We start from the raw sequence: 22,271 nt of genomic DNA on the forward strand, positions 1-22,271 counted from the left end.
AAGATAGAGAAGGGATTAGCCCAATTATTGAAAATTTTTTGCAAATAAGACCGTTAAAAGAGTGTCAATCTGATTTTCATACTCGCATTTTGCCAGTAAAGAAGCCTGATGGGTCATATAGATTAGTACAAGATTTAAGGGTTGTTAAGAGAGGAACTGAAGACTTGTATCCAGTAGTTCCTAACCCTTACACCTTGTTAACTTGTTTAATACCTGAACTAACATGGTTTACAGTTTTAGATTTAAAGGATGCTTTCTTTTGCCTCACTCTCCAGGAAGCCAGCCAGAAAATTTTTGCATTTGAATGGGAGAACCCCAAAACTGGACGAAGGAACCAGCTCACATGGTGTGTATTACCACAGGGATACAGGAACTCTCCTACTATATTTGGGGAACAGCTTGCCAAGGACTTAGAATCCTGGGAACCTCCACCAGGAGATGGACAGTTGCTTCAGTACGTGGATGATCTCCTGTTAGCCACCCAGACCTAGGAGTGGACGGTAAGCCTCCTAAACTTTTTGGGCCTGCAGGGGTATCAAGTATTCCAGAAGAAAGCCCAGATGGTGAGGCAAACAGTCATTTCCCTGGGTTATAAAGTGAGCGCTGGACAAAGGACCTTGGGCCAGGATCGCAAAGAAGCAATATGTCAGACCGCAAGACCTCAGACAGTGAAAGGACTGAGAACCTTTTAGGCATGACGGGGTGGTGCAGACTATGGATTTATAACTATGGCTTACTTGTTAAACCTCTGTATGCCCTGATCACAGAAGAGAGCAGAGATCTCCAGTGGACAAAAGAAGCAACCCAAGCCTTTGACCAACTAAAGAAGGCCCTCATGTCAGCTCCAGCCTTAGCACTTCCAGACGTGAGTGAACCATTTTTCCTGTTTTTCCACGAAAAACAAGGGGCCACCTTGGGAATACTAGCACAGAACTTAGGCCCATACCAGGGAGCAGTGGCTTATCTCTCCAAACAGCTGGATATGGCAGCTAAGGGATGGCCAGGGTGTCTCAGAGCTGTTGCAGCAGTGGCAGTGAACATCCAAGAAGCACACAAATTCACCCTAGGTCAGAAGATGACTGTGCTAGTATCCCACACAGTGTCTGCAGTCCTTGAGGCAGAAGGGGGGCATTGTCTCTCTCCACAGAGGTTTCTGAAGTACCAAGCTGTACTAGTAGAACAGGATGATGTTGAAATTGTGGTAACTAAGATTGTGAATCCAGCTTCCTTTCTCAGTGGGGGTATGGGAGAACCAGTGTTCCATGACTGTCTGGAGACCATTGAGGCCACCAACTCCAGCTGCCTGGATCTGAAGGACATCCCACTCGAAGGTGCTGAGACTTGGTTTACTGATGGAAGCAGCTATGTCATCAGTGGAAAAAGGCATGCTGGGTATGCGGTTACCACAAGCAGAGAGGTCATAGAGTCTGGACCTTTATCAGCAAACACCTCTGCACAGAAGGCTGAAATAATCACCTTAACTTGAGCCTTAGAGATGGTAAAAGGAAGAGAGATTAACCTTTACACGGACTCAAGGTATGCATTCGGGGTGGTTCATGCACATGGAGCCGTTTGGAAAGAGAGAGCACAGTTGAATTTGCAAGGGATGAATATTAAGCATGCACAAGAGATACTGACGCTACTAGATGCAGTGCAACTGCCTGAGAAGGTAGCCATCATGCACATTAAGGCACACCAAAGAGTGAGCTCTGAATTGGAAGAAGGGAACATGCTGGCAGACAGAGAGGCAAAAGACGCAGCCAAAGGTGAGGCATTTGAGGAGACAGTGGAGGCAACATTGATCCCAGATGGAAAGATTTCTACTGAAGGTAAGCCAGTGTACAATAAAAAGGATAAGAAACTTATTAAGGCAGAAAAAGCAAATTATAATCAAGAAGGATAGGCTGTAACAGAGGAAGGGAGACTTGTAGTGCCCTCCTATTTGTTGTGGTCATTAGTGCAAAAAGAACATGAAAAAACACACTGGGGAATAGATGCCCTGTATAACCATCTGAAAAGAAAAATTATAGGTAGGAAATTACAGGGCACAATAATACAAGAAACTCATCAGCGTAGCCTTTGCCTCCGAACTAATCCTAAAAACATCCCAAGGCCTAAAGTTGGATAAATTGGGAAAGGTTGCGGACCTGGGCAGCAGTGGCAAATCGATTTTACAGAATTACCCAGGAAGGGGGGATATCGTTATCTCCTGGTATTGACTGATACCTTTTCAGGTTGGCCAGAAGCCTTTTCTACTAGGACTGCTAAAGCACGAGAGGTAACCAAAGCACTGTTGCAAGAAATAATACCAAGGGTTGGAGTTCCAGCCACCATATCCTCAGATAGAGGGCCGCATTTTATCTCCAAAATTGTGCAAGAAATTAGCCATCACCTGGGGATAGATTGGGAGCTGCATACCCCATATCATCCTCAATCGAGTGGCCAAGTGGAAAAGATGAATCATTTGATTAAACAACAGATTGTAAGGTTGGGACAAGAGGCAAACCTACCTTGGCCCCAGGCTCTCCCATTAGCATTATTGTGAATTTGGACAAAACCAAGAACTAAAGAAAAGTTGAGCCCCTTTGAAATATTATATGGGAGACCATATGCAGTTCAAGAAGGAATCACACCAACACAAGTAGGAAACCCTACGTAGATATATGGTAGCCTTGAACAAACAATTAAGGGAAATTGAAAAATATGTGGCTGGAGCTCAAACCAGAGAATTAGATGGACCAGTACATGATGTACAATCTGGCGATTATGTATATGTTAAGTCTTTTGCAGAAAAAAGCCTGGAACCACAGTGGGAAGGACCCTACCAGGTGCTCCTCACTGCCTTTACTGCAATCAAGATCAAAGAACAGAAGGCCTGGATTCTTCACTCCGGAGTGAAGAAAGTCCCTGAGGGAGTCTGGAAAGTGACACTAGGTGACAATGAGCTGAGGTTGAAGCTCACCCACAACAGCGAATAAATGGACCTATAGAAATTATGGACATGATGGAGAAGGTCGTAACTATTTATAAAAATGGCTGTGATTCATTGCTGATAACATGACCTGTTCCCCCTCGGTAGCTTCAATGGACTTATTCTTCATTGTACCTGTTCCCCCTCAATGACTTCAATAGACTTTCAGTGTCTTTTGCCTGTTCCCCCCTTAGACAGAGGACCATAAAAGACCCCTGAGATAGCCAAGATTTTGAGATTCTCCCCAACGCAAGAAAATGGATTGTCATTGTCTGGACCAGAGAGGATTTTGTCTGCCTTGGTACCTATAATCCCCTTTCCCCTCCTTTTCATTCTATCCTTTATTTCCTTTCTGTCCCCTCTATTGCATTTGCTCTTGGCACTCAATAATAAAGGTGCATTTGTTGTGATTAAACTGATGGGTCCCTGCTGTTTGCCTTTTTACACTTTGGGGATTGGCAAACAAGCCATCACAACACCTTGCTCCTCCAAGCGTATTTTGACACTCCCTCACGGGATTGGGACCTGCGGGCAGGGTCCCTTCCTACCCCAATAGTTCCGTGATTCTGTCAGGGACTTGCTTCCCTTTCCTTCTTCCCTCTGCTTCCAGCTGTGAATGTGCCAGAAAATGCCCAGCAAATCCACCTTTGCTGTGTGCTCTGGGAGCTCACACAGCTGCTGCACCTTGTCCCCTGCCCTGCACAGCTCCTCGGGAGGCACTGCAGGAGCAGCACCCTGGGAGCCTCAGGAATACCCCTCTGGGATGCATGGCACACACTCCCAGGGGCTGGAATTCCAGTTTCCAGCCAGGAAATGATGTTCCTGCCCTTGAAGGCAAAGCTCTTAACAAGGAGCCAGAAACCAAGTGGAGCAAGATTCTACAGGGACATTTCACTGCCAGCCTTCATAACTTCACCCATGGCTGTAGATCATGGATTGGGAATTAAATCAGGCTTTAGGAGGGAGCTGCCCTGGCTCAAGGGAGACACTGAGAGAGAAACAGAGCAGGCAAAGAAAGGCAGGAGAGAAAGAAGGACACAAACACAATCAGCTGAGAAGATGGCACTCTGAAAAACAAACTGCAAGTGACTGAAAAGGAATGGGATGGAAAGAAATAATTTTTTAACTTGTATTTCCAATCAAAATCCAATTTCCTCCCTTTCTCACCAACCTCCTCCTGGTGTCATTCAGCAGGGATGTCAGAATGTTCTTCATTCTGAGTGGATGTTCCAGGCTGCAGCCACAAGGAAACAGGGCATGGGGATTTCCCTGCTCCTGGGGAGTTTGACATCCTCAGCTGAGGAGAGGAGGCACCAGAAGGAAAGGACAGCTGGGCTTCACCTTCCACAGGAATGAAGACAGGGGGAATCTCTGATCATGTCTGCAGCTGCTCCCACAGGGATGTGAGGGCTGATCCCAGAGTCCCAGGGTCACATTCAGGGCAGCCCTCAGGGAATGCTCACCTGGTATTGAGGGGCTGCGTGGGAGCACCTGGATCTTGGAGCACCCAGCTGCCCCCCATGTTTGGAGGTGCCTGAGGAGGGCTGGGGCAATGCCAGGGACATCCTGCAGTGACATCCCCCCGTCCCACTGTGCGTGTGCTCAGTCCCAAACCTGACCCTGATCCTGGTCTCAATCTCACTCCACGTTTAGACACACTCACAGTTCTGTATTTAATCTCAGCCCAGTGCCAGACTCGTCTAGCCCCAGACTCAATCCCAGCCTCAGCCCTAAAGCCAATCCCACGTTTTGCCTTAACCCCAATCCCAGCTCTAATCCAAATCTCAGCCCCAACTCCAAACACAGCCGTAATTCCAGCCCCTTCCTAAATCCTCAGCCCCAAACGAAATCACAGGTTCAGCCCTTCTGGGGGTTTGGGGGTGTCTCTGTCCCTCTGACCCCGATGATGTTTGGGTGGGGTCACACCAGGGCAGAGAGGGACAGAGACCCCCCCGGTCTCCCCAGGGATGGGAAGGTCGGAGAGCCCCCCCAGCCCTGAGCATCCTCAGCGGTGTGAGGGACACAGAGCCCCTGGTCTGCAGCCCTGCACAAGCATTCCCTGAGGCCAGAGGGATGGAGACCCCCTGAGCATCCCCCAGGGCAAGGGGACAGAGACCCCTGAGCATCCCCCAGGCTGAGAGGGACAGAGACTGCCTTGAGCACCTCCTGGCACAGGGTGAGAGGGAGGGAGACCCCCAGGCATTCCCTGGGGTGACAGGGACAGGGACACCCCTGGGGAATGGCCTGGGGTGACAGGGAAAGGGACAACCCCCCTAAGCCCCTCCCAAGCATTGCCCAGGGCGAGAGGCACAGAGACCATGGAGCATCCAATAAAATGCCTTGAGGGATATTTGCTCCTCCCACAAGTCACTTGTGATGGAAATACTAACAGATCCCAAACATGAATAAACTGAAAATAGAAGCAATTCTGAGGGAATTCCAAGATTCATCCATTCCTGCACATCTCCAGCTCAGATGCTGGCAGGTTCCAAAAAAAGAAAAGTGGAAATTAGATCCAGTACAGATTATTAAAAGCAAGGGAAAGCTCAGTGTAGCTGTCACACGGATATCGCTGTGATGTCACACAGCTCTCTGTGATGATGTCACACAACCTCCACCGACGTCACAATGACATTTCTGTGATGTCACACCGACATCACTGTGATGTCACACGGACATCTTTGTGATGTCAGACTGACTTCTCTGTGATGTCACACAACCTCCTCTGATGTCACAATGACACATCTGCGACGTCACACAGCTCTATGATGGCACGCTGATATCTCTGTTTTGTCACACTGACCTTGTGAGGTCACACAGCTGTCTATGAGGTCACATGAACATCTTTGCGATGTCACACAACCTCATATGATGTCACAATGACATCTCTATGATGTCACACTGACACCTCCGTGACATTACACAGCTCTCTGTGATGTCACACCGACATCTCTGTGATGTCACAATGACACCTCTCTGATGTCACAATTAGAAGGCTGTGATGTCACACAGACCCTGTGAGGTCACAAAGCCTTTGGTGATGTCACAAAGACATCTATATTATGTCACTCAGACACCTCTGTGATGTCACTGCGATTCTGTGAGGTCATACAGCTTTCTGTGATTCCACACTGACATCTCTGTGATGTCACAAAGCTCTCTGTGATGTCACACCGACTTCTCTCTGATGTCACACAGCTCCCTCTGATGTCACATGGACATCTCTGTGATGTCACACAGCTCTCTGTAATGCCATACGGATGTCTCTGTGATTTCACTCACCTCTTGTGATGTCACACTCACATCTTTGTGATGTCACAGAACTTCCTGTGATATCACACAGATATCTCTGTGACATTACAATGACATCTCTATGATGTATCATTGACACCTAGGTGACGTCACACAGAGCTCTCTGTGGCATCACACTTAGAGGGTTTTGATGTACTACGAACCCTCTAAGGTCACAAATCTTTTTGTGATGTCACAAAGACATCTATGTGATGTCACTCTAACACCTCTGTTATGTCATAGAGACCATGTGAGGTCACATAGCTTTTCGTGATGTCACAGTGACATTTCTATGGCGTCACACAGCTCTCTGTGATGTCACACAGACACCTCTGTGATGTCATACAACCTCCTGTGATGTCACACTTACATCTCTGTGATGTCACACTTACATCTCTGTGATGTCACACAGCTCTCTGTGACGTCACACTGTCTTCTCTGTGATGTCACAAACTTCTTGTGATGTCACACTGACACTTCTGTGATGTCACACAATCTCCTGTGATGTCACACGGACATCTCTCTGATGTCACACAATTGTCTGTGATGTCACACTGTGTGGAGTTGTGGTTTTACATGTTTTATTACATCTTTATTCTGTCATGGTTTGTTCCCGTGTACCCCCATACTGTATTGGATTCTCCCTGAGTTTTCCCGCATTTCCTCAAGTGTCAGTTTCCCTAGAAAATGCCAAGTCAGTCCCCTGCCCCCTCCCAAGTGCCTTGTCTGTCACTTGGTGCCCCTTCCCCTACCTCTAGAAACTTCCATCCCAGGCACCGAGTGATTGGATGACGGCCTGGGACCCCTCCCCTGGCTCCCCCTCACTGGATCCCCCCATGTCCATCCCCACAAGAGTCACTCCTGTCTGTTCCCCACTGGCTGATCGGACCCCTCCCTCTCCCTATGGAACATGTTGCCAGCACCCCTCAGTGGCTCTTGTTGGCTGGCCCCCTTCAATGCTGTTGGATCCTCAGGACCTCAGTAAACATCGGATTTTTCCCCCAACAAGTGCCTCTCCTCATTTTCTCTCCATTGGAAACAGCAGCGACCTCAGGACCCACCAAGCACTCTCCAAAGCCCAGCCGGGTACAGGGGAGGGTGCTTCCACTCACCCTACTCGCCCCGCAGGAGAGCTAGCCGGGGCTGAGGACAGTGGTCTGGGGCGGGGCCACGGCACCCCATGAGCCATCAGAAAACATGCAGCAAATGCTGAAGGAAATGCTGCAGGCAGGACAAGGTCAGTGCATTTCCTCAGCCTTCCACTGGGACTCAGCAGCTGGGGGCTTTCCCTGCACATCTGCACAGGCCGTGCCTGGCACAGCGGGAAGGGACCCATGGCAGCCTCGCTGTCCCGCTGCTGCTCTCATGCCCTGCAGGGCTGTTTCCCAGGCTGGCCTGGCTGCAGCTTCTCCCCAGCACCTGCAGGAAGGCATTTGGCACCAGCTGACAGGGAGCCCCAACTTTGCCACGGGCCATGAACACCCTGATGTCCCCTGCAATTTCCCAGTCCCCAGAAGATCAGGAGGGGTGGCTGTTTGGAAAAGAGAGAGCCCTGTCACAGCCCCAAGAGCTTGGGCCTTTTCCTGATCCTTATCCATATCTTTGACAAGGATTGCCTCCTGAAGTTTCCACCCCTCTGATGTGTAATGCTTCCATCTGATTCACCTGTGCCTCTTCCTTTCTCAAGGGATGGACAGAGATGCTCTATGGAAGGCAGCATTTCCTGAAGGAAGGGAGGCAATTCCAGGCATAGGCACAGGCACAGGAGGTAATTGCTCTGCTGGCCCCAGCCCTTGGTGAGGCTGTGTGTCAGAAGCTCTTCTCCAAGGGCCTGACCTGTGTGAGAGGGTCTGACTGTTCCTTGGCCGGTCTGAGCTGACTGAGCAGAGATAGGCAAGAAGGAATAGTTGTGGCACTGCCCGCTGCACATTTCCTCAGGAAATTAGTGAGGGTTTCCTCTGTGCGAGTCAGAGAACCACCATGGGTCCCGGGCAGGTTCAGCAACCCCTCCAGGGATGTAGCACAGGGCCTGCAAAGAGGGTGGAGAGTGACCAGGAGCCAGTGCAGGGCTCTCCAGGTCCCTGTGCAGCTTTGGCCGTGGCCATTCACATCTGGCACCCACTGCTTAACCTGACCGCTTGCAGTGCCCATTTTCCAAAGGCAGAGGGAGATCCCAGAACACCATGAAAATGCTTTTGATGTGTGCTTCTTTCTAGATTGGGATCGTGACATGGCTTATCTGCATGGCCTAGCACAAAACAGTTTGAAATCCTTGGAGAATTTTGGAGACAAGTTCTCAATGTCCCTCTTCCTGAAAGAACAATCAATGTCCATGTTGCAAGAGCTCAGTCATGTGCCATTCCCTTAAGAGTCTGGAGGTTATTGAGATTGGGAAAACCTGCCCTGCTCCCTTCTAAAACCCTGAGTGATCCCACAGGATCACTGTCAGTGGGAGGAAGGAGCATTTAGCTGTCAGTTTTCTTCCTGTGTGCAATGCCAGATTGTCCTTCCGTGTCCTCTGTGCAGCCACAGAGAAGAGCAGAGAGGGAAGGGGCCGAGCCCAGGGCTGTGCCCTGGGGCTGAGCCCTGGGTGCAGCCTGAGGATCTCCTACAGTGTCACAGGAGATGTTCTGTCCTGCCTTTCTTTGCAGATAACCCTGCTAGTGAAAGTGATCTGGCTTCCCAACCCACGTTCAGGATTGAGCCTCTGGGAGATGCTGAGGGTAGGTCAAGTCCTTTCCCCCTGTGAGAGCTGCCAGCTCAGAGCCCAGAGCTCGGCCAGGGGGGCATCGCTGCAGGTGCCAGGACAGAATCACACATGTGTGTGCCCTTGCCCTGGGCCATCCCCTTATGATTTCTGCTCAGGCCTGGCAGATGCTTGAAGGAGGGATGGCCCTGGCCCAGAGGTTTTTCTGATCCTTAACCATGACTTTGAAAAGCATTGACCCCTGAAGATGCCTCTTCCCTTAATGGTGGATAGTCTCATCTGATCCAGCTGTCTCTTTTCCTTTCCCAAGTAATGGACCAAACATCTCTGCAGAAGGAGGCACATCCCGGAGGAAGGAATGGCTCCCTGGCAGCCTCTGCTGCAGGAAGGAAGGCGATGCCAGGCACGGGCACAGGCACAGGAGGTGATTGCTGTGCCGGGCTCAGCCGGGCTCAGCCCTCGGCGGGGCTGTGTGGCAGCAGCTCTTCCCCCAGGCCCTGCCCTTGCACAGCCCGGCAGCAGCCAAAGCTGGAGGCGCCTGGGCTTCCAGGCCTCTGGAGCTCGTTGGCAGCCCCGGGGAATCGGGACTCTGCACCAACGTCCCTCCCGCTGCAGCTGCTCCCGCAGCCGCCCTGAGTGCCCAGAGGCCCCAGGCACAGGAGCAGCCCCGAGCGGGAGCCCTGCTGCCAGCCCGGGGCCAGAGCCAGCCCTGGCTCCCGGCTGGGCAGGGGCTGCACTGGGTCCTGACAGGGCCTGGCTCTGTCCCCTGGGGCTGGGGGAGCTGTCCCAGGGCAGGGAGGGCCAGGGCTGGCAGGGGCTGCTCAGGGATGGGTTTGGCCCCTGTCCCTCCAAGCAGCCACGGCCCAAGCAGCTGCGCTGGCCCCGGGCTCTCCTCCCGGCCTGCTGGGCTGTGTTGGGAGGAACAGCCTGTGCCAAGGGGCGGCAAGGTGCCTGCAGGCCCCAGCTCTGGGCAAACAGAGAACGTCCTGGCCGTATCCACCGTGCTGCCAGCTCAGCAGTGCAGCACAGCGCGGGCTCACGCTCCCCATTGCTCCCACAGATGCAGCCGGCCCCACAACACCTGTTCCCGATGCCCAGAACAGCCTCAGAAGTGGTTGCTATTGGGAAACACACTGTGTACTACAGTTAATTGCAGGTCTGCTGTTTTTGGAGCTTATCTTCATATTGCCCTGTGTTGGAATCTGGTGTTACTGGAAGAGAAGACGGTGAGTGTTTTTATCATCTCTCCCTCAAACAGTTTCTTTTAAAAGTCTAATGTAGATGGGAAACATTTCCAGTCAGGCTGCAGTGGCATTGTGGCCAGTCCATGGCTGTCCAAAGCACTCTGCTGAGGGTTCTGCTGCTGCCCAGTGCTTTCCTTGGCCTCTTCATTGCTGGGCCTTGTCCTGGGGGGCCGCTGGGGCTGCAGCCAGTGCTGGCTCCCCCTGAGGCTGCCTGGCCAGGAGCAGCCCCAGGGGCACAGGGCAGAGGCACAGCAAGGTGGGCAGGAGAAAGAGCGGGGACGAGATGGCCCCTGAAAGGCAGAGGCGCTCGGGGGCTGCTCCTGGCCAGGGAGCTGCCCAGAGCCGTCCCCTGCTCGCCGGGGCCTCGAGGGGCAGCTGTGCAGCTGGGCCAAGGTGTGCCAGCCGCTCCAGCCGTGCTGGGGAGCCCTGCCAGCTCTGGGCCCTGCTGTGCACGAGGGTCCCTGTGTGCCACTGGCAGCTGGGGCCTCAGCCACTCCTCTCTCCACAGCAGCGCCTCTGCAGCTTCACAAGACCAGACAAGGACTTCAGCCACGGAGACCTGTGCCTGTCATCAGCCCTCCCCAAGCCAGTTTCCAGCAGCCCTTCCAGAGCTGCATTAATCACTTACTGCTGGGGACATGCTGCCACCACCCATAACAGAGCCCTCAGTCCCCAAAGGTGCTGGCCCTGGTGTCCAGCCAGGACAGGAGGTGCAGCCCTCCTGCCAGGGTAGGGCCTGACTCCAGCAGCATCTTTGGGCTTCAGCTCTGGTCCCTGGCTGCTACCACCAGCACTGGCAGAGCTGCTTGTCTGGGCACAGCCAGTGCTGGGCAGGCTCAGCTGGGCTTTGGGCTACTGAGACCAGCAGCTACTGTGTTTATTTTTCATTTTGCAAAATGTAGGAATATTTTTCATAGAAAATACTCCAAATATTTTGTTCATTTTCCCACAGCAGTTCTATATTTTTCAAAGTAGTTTTAGAATTCAGAAAAACTTAGAATATTTTTACACATCTCGAATAAAAATTAAAATTTTATTTTATTGCTAATCTATGCTCTTCTTGAAACTAACGCAGCCTATGACTCACAGCCTGCTTCAGAGGCTCTTTTCCCACTGGACACTTGTGCCTGATCACAACTAACCTAAAAGCTTTTCCCTGATGTTTTCTGGGATTCCGGACAAGCTCACCTCTCAGTCTGCAGAGGCAAACTTTGAGCACAGCAGGAATCTCTTCAAGTCACCATCTTTGTTTGCTTCTGCACAAAGTGCCTCAGTCACAGAGCAGGGGCTTTGCTCAGCTTCCTGCCGCCCCGCTCCCCCCAAGCCTGTCCTGAGCCCTCTCCTGCAGCTGCTGCTCTGCCATGGAGCTGCTGTAAAACACAACAGCTCTGCCACAGCCGCTCAGCAGGACTGGAGAAACTTTCTGGCCTTGCTTACATTAGGCTGGTGGCTTCTCTAGACACAAGCTGAGCTTTTGAATGCTATGTCTCACCTGGCACAGGAACTGATGCTGCCCTTCTCATGGAGGCTAAGCTCCCATGGGCTTTAAAAGCTTTCTGGCCAGCATAAGGCCTGGAAAACCATTTAATGCAGCCATTTAGTATTGAAAATGTCCGAGTCTATGTATCCAAGTAGCTTGTTTAAATTCTGGAGCCCACCAGAGCATCCCTCCAGGGCATATCTGTTTCTCCTCCACCTCTGCCTCTATGACTGCCAAACTGCACTTTGAGAGTTCTTTTCTCCAGAAGCCGAATGGCACCATTTTATTTGGGGAATGAAAAACAAAAGTAAATGCTCTATGGTACTATCATCATCATCATCACCAGAATGAGCTGCAAATTAGTTAAATGACATCAACAACTCCTACTGTGGACTTACTTCTCAGAGTGCAGCACTGGCTTTACTATCCCTTGAAACTGCAGATGTGCTACAGTCTTTAAAGTCCGTTCCATGCTTACCTAATTTGGAGTCAAGCACAGCTCTGTGAGAGCTTTAGGGATTGGGCCTACCCTGGCACTCTCGTGTGTCTGGAGTGACCTGCCCAAGGCATCTGCCACCTGAAGAGCAAAGCAGGGTACGGAAAAGCACAGGCTGCAGAACAGCTGGAACTGCAGGGAGCCCATTCCTGGCAGGAGTAACACGACCATCCCACCTTAGGACTGGGTTTTGTGAGAAACAACAGTGCACATAAAAATTTTGAAAACGTTTATTAAACATTTACAAAAACATAAGAGAAGGATTAATAAGGAAGAATAGGCCTGGGAAAGCCCCCTGTCCCATGGCTGCCTGCCAGGTGGCTGCCTCATCTTCAAGATTGATGCTTCAACTTTCACACTCCTGGAGGGTGCATCAGCCACCCCTGGCCCCTCCCAAAGTCTGTCAGTCAACCCTTCTTTGCCCTTTATTGGTGGGATTTATTTCTTGTAGCTGCATTTGAAGGTCAGGTGTTGTCATGCTGTGTCTCCACAGCAACAAGCTGTTCCATTCCTAACTCTCCCATGCAAGGGGTATACGTCAACACCTATTGTGGTGGACCCTCACCGCAGGGAATGACGTGCATTGACTCCCATGTTTGCAGAAGGCTGAGCAAAAGCTTTATTAAGCTGTCCTATATTACATGATACTAAAAACTATACTACTGCTATAGTGAAGAAAAACCCGTGACCCTTAGAGACAGTCCAACACAGAGTGGCTCCAGTTGGTCAAATGAAATCAAAACACCATCACCAGAGTCCAATAAAGAAATCCCTCTTTGGTAAACAATCTCCATAACACATTCCACATGTGCCAAACAACAGATGCAGCAAATGAAGATAATTGGTTTTCTTCTTTCTCTGAGGTTTCTCACAGCCTTCCCCAGGATTTTCCTGGGAAAGTCTGTGTCTCTCACTGTTCAAAGGATAGTGAATACCACACACGCCTTCTTTCTACCTGTCCTGTACAGCCCAGGCTGTCTGATGGGAACAATGGGGGGGGGGGGGGGGGGAAGGGGAGTGTGGGGAGAACAGAGAATGTTGGAGGGATGCCGCGGGAGACAAGACTCATGATATCATGATCATCAAGTCTCAGTTTATTGTGACAGATTACACAGTTTATATATGTTTGTTAATTAGCTCATACATATTGCAAAAGGCGAGCTCATGATTGGTTGCCATGTGACTTGTACTATTATCTTAAAAGTATCTTTGTGAATTATACTTGCTTGTCCAGCTGGCCTTGCAGCTAGAACAGCTTAGTACTTCTTTGTTCTTCTCTATCTATTTTTACATACCAAGCAGTTTCAATATCCTGCTTTCTGCACACCATCTACTCTTCAGGCTCATGCGAACTTTGCAGCAGTCACGTAGCCCTCCCTATTTGGATTAATTTTACAGTATCATGTCCCTTGTCGTTCAACCATTCCTCTGTCAGGCTCTCTTCAAGAGAACATCTAAACAACAAATCACAATAACATAACTCTACATCAATAAAGCTTCTCTTAAGATTCACACAATATTCATCCCTTAATTGTGAGAGCCAATCATCTCATTATCTATCTATTACAGTTTGGATGGAGACCAGAACTAATACCTTGCAAAAGGAAAAGAGGGTACAAAGGTCCCTGCAGTCCCCTGGCCTGGTACCCCAGCCAGTGGGGAAAGGAAGAGGGCAGCATGTGGCCAGGAGTTTAAAAGGAGGCTGTGTCCTCCAAAACTTTGAGAGAGAAAACCCCAGCAGCAGATGTCCCCATGGACTCTCTCCCTTTATTCAAATAAAGATGCAGGGCTCCTCTGGCTCCCTTATGGACACTGGCTTTTCACAGCCTGCAGAGTATCACCAGCCTGCAGTGACTCCCTGCCACTCTGGTGTGCAGGAGAAATGGAACTAATTTCCATTAAGGCCCTCCCAGAGGCAAAGAAGAACAGACCCAGAGGAGACAAGCAACCCCTGCATCCAAACTTTAGCACCAGATGCCGAGTGAGTGGCAGAGGGGACGTAGTGGGTGCATTTCCCTCAGCCTTCTCCTGAGACTCAGCAGCCGGGGGCTTGCACTGCACTTGTGTGTTGGATAATATACTAACTTTATTTTTTTTTTCATTTCTCTAGTCAGGCGTGTTATGGACAAATTCAATTGGGGATGCTAATGATAGTTAAATCAATTAACATTAATTTATTAAGCAAGCATTATTAAGCAAAAGCACAGTGCTGGGCAGCCGGGCAGTCTCTGCTCTGCCACGGCGCACCTTCCCCCTGCGGTTGTCATGCTGGCATGGTAGCGTGGAGGAAGGTTTTAGAAAGGCCTTGGGAATGGTAAACTGAGGAAAAGGATACCTTCATGTATGCCCCATTGTATTAGAAAGGCCTTGGGAATGGTAAACTGAGGTCAAAGATACATTTATGTATGCTCCACTGTTTCGGGAAAGTCCCGCTTCAGCATTCCTCTGTAAACCCCCTTCTTCCCACCCCTGAGCAGTTCCCATTGGACCTGACCCCTGGGGTGGTTCTGATGTGCCTTAGCTGAACACTGTCTCTATTGTTTAAGACCTTATCTCTTAATTTGCTGTATAAAACTGTATCTGGGCAATAGCCCGGGGCCTTTGGTCCCTGCAACACTTCAGGCAATACAATCTCTCTGGACAAGCATACCATTGGTCCCACTTCGTCTCTTTATCTCGAATCCTAGTGGCGAGTGAGGCAGCACCGCAGCTCGGACCGTGCTAACCCAGACGCTGCCTGGTAAGCCGATGGCAGCGGGACCGAGGAAAATCCCGGCCCCGGAAAGAGAAAGCTAGCCGGAGGGTCCCGGGGGGCCGGGGAGGGACGGGGGACAGTGGCGAGTAACCCCCGAGAGCAAAGTGGCGGTCGAAAGAGAAGCAACAATCGTGATGTCGCACTAACATCTCTGTGATGTCACATTGACCTTGTGAGGTCACACAGCTGTCTATGATGTCACTCGGACATCTCTGTGATGTCACACTGACACCTCTGTGACGTCATACTGAGATGGCTGTGATGTCGCGCAGACCCTCTGCGGTCACAAATCTTTTTGTGATGTCACAAAGACATCTCTGTGATGTCACTCTGACACCTCTGTGATGTCACAGTGACCCTGTGATGTCACACAGCTCTCTGTGATATCAAACTGACATCTCTGTGATGTCACACTGACACCTCCATAACGTCACACAGCTCTCTGTTACATCACATGGACATCCCTGTGATGGTTCACAGCTCTCTGTGATGTCACACTGATTTCTCTGTGAAGTCACACAACCTCCTCCTCTGATGTCACAATGACAACTCTATGATGTCACACTGATCCCTCCATAACGTCACACAGCTCTCCGTGATATCGCATGGATGTCTCTGTGATGTCACACAGCCCTCTGTGATGTCACACTGAAATCTCTGTGACATCACACAGCTTTTTGGAATGTCACACTTACATCTTTGTGATGTCACCAATACACTTCTGTGATGTCACACAACTTCCTGTGATGTCACAGAGATATTTCTGTGACATCACACTAACATCTTTGTTTTTTCTCATTGACCTTGTGAGGTCACACAGCTGTCTATGATGTCACTCAGACATCTCTGTGATGTCACACAGAATTCTCTGTGACATCACACTTATATGGCTGTGATGTAGCACAGACCCTGTGGGGTCACAAAGCTTTTTGTGATGTCACAAAGACATCTCTGTGATGTCACTCTGACACCTCGGTGATGTTACAGTGACCCTTCAAGATCACACAGCTTTTTCTGATGACACAAAGATATCTCTGTGATGTCACACAGCTCTCTGTGGTGCCACACTGACATCACTGTGATGTCACACAATTCTATTTGCTGTCACACTGAGTCCTCTGTGATTGCACAGATCCCCCTTTGATGTTACAATGACATCTCTCTGATGCCACACAGACACATCTGTGACTCACACAGCTCACAGTGATATCACATGGACATCACTGTGATGTCACACAACTCTTCATGATGTCACATTGGCATTTCTGTGAGGTCACAGGGCTTTTAGTGACGTCACACAGACATCTCTGTGACGTCACAGAACCTCCTGTGATATCACAGTGACAACTCTGTGACATCACACAGCTCTCTGTGATGCCGCACTGACAACACTGTGATGTCACACAATTCTCTTTGATGTCACACTGACTCCTCTGTGATTGCACAGATCCTCCTTTGATGTCACAATGACACCTTTATGATGCCACACTGACACATCTGTGACATCACACAGATCACAGTGATATCACATGGACATCTTTGTGATGTCACACAGCTCTTTGTGATGTCGCTTTGACATTTCTGTGAGGTCACAGGTCTTTTAGTGATGTCACACAGACATCTCTGTGATGTCACAGAACTTCCTGTGATGTCACAGAGCTATTTCTGTGACGTCACACTGACATCTCTATGATGTCACATTGACATTGTGAGGTCACACAGCTGTCTATGATGTCACACAGACACCTCTGTGATGTCACACTTAGATGGCTGTGATGTCACACAGACCCTCTGAGGTCACAAATCTTTTTTTGATGTCACAAAGACATGTATGTGATGTCACTCTGACACCTCTGTGATGTCACAGTGACCCTGTGAGGTCACACATCTTTTTCAGATGCCACACTGACATCTCTGTGACGTCACACAGCTCTCTGAGATGTCACATGGACATCCCTGTGATGTTGCACCAATCTCTGTGATTTCACAGAGCTCTCTGTGATATCACACTGACTTCTCTGTGATGTCACACTGACACCTCCAGAACGTCACACAGCTCTCTGTGATATCACATGGACATCCCTATGATGTTACACAGCTCTCTCAGATGTCACACTGACTTCTCTGTGAAGTCACACAACTTCCTCCTCTGATGTCACAATGACATCTCTATGATGTCACACTGATGCCTCCAAAATGTTGAAGAGAGCTTGGCAGAAGAATGGTTCTACAACAGGGGACATGATACTGTAAAATTAATCCAAGTAGGGAGGGCTACGTGACTGCTGCAAAGTTCGCATGACCCTGAAGGGCAGATGGTGTGCAGAAAGCAGGATATTGAAACTGCTTGGTATGTAGAAGTAGATAGAGAAGAACAAAGAAGTACTAAGCTGTTCTAACTGCAAGGCCAGCTGGACAAGCAAGTATCAATCATAAGTATAGTTTTAAGATAATAGTACAAGTCACATAGCAACCAATCATGAGCTTGACTTTTTCAATACATATGAGCTAATTAACGGACATATATAAACTGTGTAATCTGTTAAAATAAACTGAGACTTGATGATCATGATAGCATGAATCTTGTCTCCCACGGCACCCTCCAACAACTGGCGCCCGAATACAGGGACTTCATCCGAGCCTAAGGCGAGAGAGGTGCTGCGTTGGAGTTCGGGTCCTGCAGCTGGAAGGATGGCGAAATAAAGAGAAGAGGCGAAAGGCTCTGCTCCGCGCCCTGAGTGACCACAGAGGCGAGCTCAGCCGATACGTGCTGCCGAAGCCTGAAGGAGCCAGCAACGGTACCGACGTAATCATGGAAAGGCAAGCAGCATATGATTTGTTTAGTGCTTCTCTTAGAAAAAGGCAGATTAGAGGGATTGACTTAGATAAGGATCTCCGCTCGCTATTGCATCATGCTGTCTTACGGCTTTTTTATTAACCCCCATAGTGTTCATGAACTTTCCGAATGGAGAAGATATGGGGATAAGTTGGTGGAATTAGTGTTAGATGAGGGTAAATCGGGCAAGAAGATGGGAAAGCTTTGGCGGGTAGTTCATAATTAATTGCTAATATGTCAGGCAGAAAAGAGGGCGGTGGAAGGGATACGGACAGCTCGGGAATAAAATAAGGAGTATGAACCTCGCTTCTCTCTAGTGAACCTAACCCTCCGGTCCTTACAAATTTCCCCGTCCCCATCTCTGCTCCTGAAATGCCTGCACCGCCCACAGATACTAGTGGCATTGAGGTGCTGCCATCAGCTCCCCCTTTACTCCCACCGTCGCGTCCCCCTCCTGCCATTCAAAATGTTACCGTAGCACCCTCCTCGCAACATCCTCCGTCTCCCGGGCAGGCGCCTGTCCCTGGGGCAGAATCTGACCTCGTAGATGCCATGGCTAAAGAAAGACATGAGTTATGGGCTGCTATTGCACAGGAGGGCATGCAGACGGGGGACGCTGAGCTCTTTACTGCAGCACAGAAAACCCTTGCGTTTCCGGTGATGTTTTTGCTGAATGACAACGGGGGATACACTGCGCAGGTCCAGAGCATGGACTGGATACTGTTGACACAGCTGCACACCACTGTGGGGAGCTATGGTATCACCAGTGAGCCTGCCAGGCAAATGCTTGATTTTATCTTTAATGCTCATACTTTATTGCCCTCTGATGTCAGGGGAATGGCCAAATTGATCTTCATGCTGCATCAACGCTTGCTCTTTCAGGCACGCTGGAGAGAGGAAGCGGAGAGAAGCGCCAATTTACCAAGAGCTCAGGGGGATCCTTTAGCAGGGCTTACTGTAGCCGAACTCATGGGACAGGGTAATCATGTACGCTTGGAACAACAGGCGTCACTAGGACCTGACAAATTAAGAGAAGCCACAGTGGTGGCAAGAAGAGCCATAGACAAAGTCAAGACCCCGGATGGAATCCCAATGTATATGGGGATTAAACAAGGCAGAGAGGAGCCTCTTGGCACCTTCGTAGACAAAATAATGGAGGCGTTGTCCAAAGCAGGGGTGGCTGATCATATGCAGGATGCCCTACTTAAACAGTGCATACTCCAGAATAGCAATCCCACAACTAGAAATTTGATTACTTCTATCCCTGGGGATTGGACTGTCCAAGCATTGCTAGAAAAGGCTGCTTCAGTACCAGTTGGAACTCAGGCACTATTGGTTAATGCTTTGGAAGAAATAGGACAGGGGTTACGGGAACAGGCAAGCTCTCAAAATCAGGTTTTAGCCTCTCAAAATCAGGTCTTAGCAGCCCTTGCTCCCCTTCAGGCTACAGCTGGGCGCCCCCATTCTAACACCACCAGAGGGGCACGCATAAGATGCTACCGCTGTGGAAACTTAGGTCACACTCGAAGGGAATGCAGAGCGACAGGAGTCTGGTGTGGCAGGTGCCAATCAAACACCCACAACTCTAACGCATGGAAAAGGAAGCAGGGAAACTCCAAGAGCAGCGCGAACAGCGGCCGCGCCGGGACACAAATGGCAGCTGCAGAAATGAAGCCACTCAGCAATTCCAACCTGCCACCTGCGGGAGCCTCGGCCTGGACTTGGCAGCCACAGTAGACACTGATCTCCTAACTTTGAGACCACATAAAATTCCAACTGGAATCCATTGCCCCCTGTGAATACACGGACAAGCTATGGGAGGACTCATTATTGGCCGCTCTTCAGCCTCTATATTAGGCCTCTTTGTGGAACCAGGGATCATCGATGCCGACTGCTGCGGCGAAATCATGATCATCGCTCATACGCCATATACCCCCGTGACAGTACCAAAAGGTCAAAGGATTGCTCAGTTGATCCCACTCCCACAAATGACCAAAGGACTGGAACCTATGTCCGAGTCCCCAGGACTCCGGAAGGATTTGGTTCAACAGGAGGTCTCGCATTGCTTACCTTAGATCTCAAAACCCGCCCCAAGAAATCCTGCCGCTTGATTCATCAAGGACACAGCATTGTGCTTAAAGGACTTTTGGACACGGGTGCAGATACTAGCGTTATTGACCCAGGTCATTGGCCTGCATCTTGGCCCACCCAGCCCACAGCAACAACGGTGAGCGGCATCGGCGGAATGACACTTGCGAGCCGCACCCCAGTACTGACTGTTGAAATTGAAGGGAGACAGGCGTCTGCAGCGCTCTCTATAACAACCTTACCACCTGCTGTTCAATGCTTGATTTGCCGCGATGTTCTGGCTCAGCTGGGCCTCGTCCTTACCAACAATCATTCTTTTCAGTGACGGCCATTGCTTGGATTTTCCCGCTACCACTTACATGGACTACTAACGAGCCTGTGGTAGTTAAGCAGTGGCCTTTGAAATGGGAAAGTCTGGAGCAGGCACATCTGTTGGTTGATGAACAATACAGACAGGGACACCTTAGACCCTCCAACAACTGGCGTCCGAACAGGGACTTGAACCCTGGACCCTCAGATTTTTCTAGATAATAATATAAGTAATAATGATTTTTAAGTTTTATAGATAATACGAGAAATAGCGATTGCTAGGTTTTTGTAAATAATGATAAGTAGTGATTGTTACTAATGTTATATGAGTGCTTTAAAAGGATTGTCTTAAACTATTTTAAACATTTCTTGTTAATAATTTGATCATAAAATGTGAGTTGTCTGATTTTTGTGATAAGAATAATTATTAAGGTATTAAGGTATTAAGGTGTTGTTATAGTATTTACAGTCAGTTTTCATATGTTTTATTGTCTCTTTAGGTGATTGATTACAAGATGTTTTTTCAGGATCCTGTCTTTTTGATTTTTTAACTACTCATGTGTTTTCTTTATCCAATCTTTTATGCAGCTGCAATTCATCTTCCTTTAAAAATTCATTATTCAAATTTTGGTTCAAGATTTCAGACTTCAAATTTTCAGATTTCTAAAGAAAGGGTTTCTTGTATTTAGAGAATTTTTATCTTGAAAGAGATTTTGGACAGGTTCAATTATTTGATAGTTTGATACATTTTTAATAATAAGGTTTTTTACTTATAACTGTTATTTCTAGGACTTTTGTTTTATAATGTGTTAAAACATATCCTCCAATTAGAGTTTGAGCTCTGGCCAAGCTCTGGCTCTACGTGGATGGTGTGATTGACCCAAGTGTTTTCTGCATCAAAAAGTATTCAAGTCCTTTTGGCTTAACAATTTGACCATATAGGGCAGCTGAGCCTCAAAGGGAGTTTTAGAGAGACATGATCCGGACATGTTTTATCCAAATCTCTGTTGTTTTAAGGTTTATCAGCTGCTTCAGACTCTGGGATGACAATTTGATAGTGTAGCACTTGGTAACTGTGATTTTAGATGTAATATTAATTGTGTATTATCTGATTGATTTTTATTTGTTGTTAGTTTCTTTACTATATGCATTGTTTTGTTCTTGATGTATTTTCATGTTTATTATAAAGATGTTGATATTTCCATTTCTTCATGCAAATTTTAAGAAGCAGAATTGAGAGAGGACCCTCCAGTCCCTGTGGGGGGTGTTGAGTTTGTTTGTGTTTTAGCAGGTGCAAAATCTAGATAGATTTCAGTGAAGAATGATAAACTTATCAATTTCAAGAGAACACTAATCTCTCCACAAGTGAATCAGAGGATGCACAGCAAAAGTGGATTGTGCAAAGTTTTGTGTTTCACCCATAGGAGATTGTGGACTTTGGGTTTATTCATAAGTGTGTTTTTAATTATGTTATAGACTTTTTTACTAAGTTTTAATGAGTTTTAGTAATGCCTGTGATTTTTCTGTTCATTTTGCCTTTGCTTTTCAATGGCAAAAGAAAAAGAGGAACAATCAAGATAATCAAAGGCATAACATTAAGTTTATCATAAATATAGATTGTATTTAGAATTAAGTTTGTTCCTTTCATGTTATACAGAACAATCAAAAACATAAAAAATATGAAGTGGGGTGCACTTCTGTAATATAACCTCATTTTTCACTCCACGAGTTGCTTCAGTGCAAGCTCTCACACAATTGAAAATCCTAGCCTACTGGACAAAAAAGTAAATTAGTATTCCATCTAAAATGTTAAGTGAGCTTGCCACAAATATAGGTAGTATCTGTCATGCAGTTCTGCAAAACAGAGCAACTGCCACGAATTTACTTCTTCTAGCCCAAGGTCATGGTTGTCAAGGATTTGAAGGAATGTGCTGTATGAACTTATCTGATCACTCTACATCCATCCACAAACAAATACGAAAATTGACCGAGCTAACTCAACAGTTAAAGGTAGAGGATAGATTAGGTTTAAAAAGATAGCTAAAAGGATTGGGGATAGGGCCATGGTTAAGAGACATTATCAAATACGGCATA

Source organism: Lonchura striata, chromosome 35 (assembly GCF_046129695.1).
Source record: "Lonchura striata isolate bLonStr1 chromosome 35, bLonStr1.mat, whole genome shotgun sequence".
Lineage (NCBI taxonomy): Eukaryota > Metazoa > Chordata > Aves > Passeriformes > Estrildidae > Lonchura > Lonchura striata.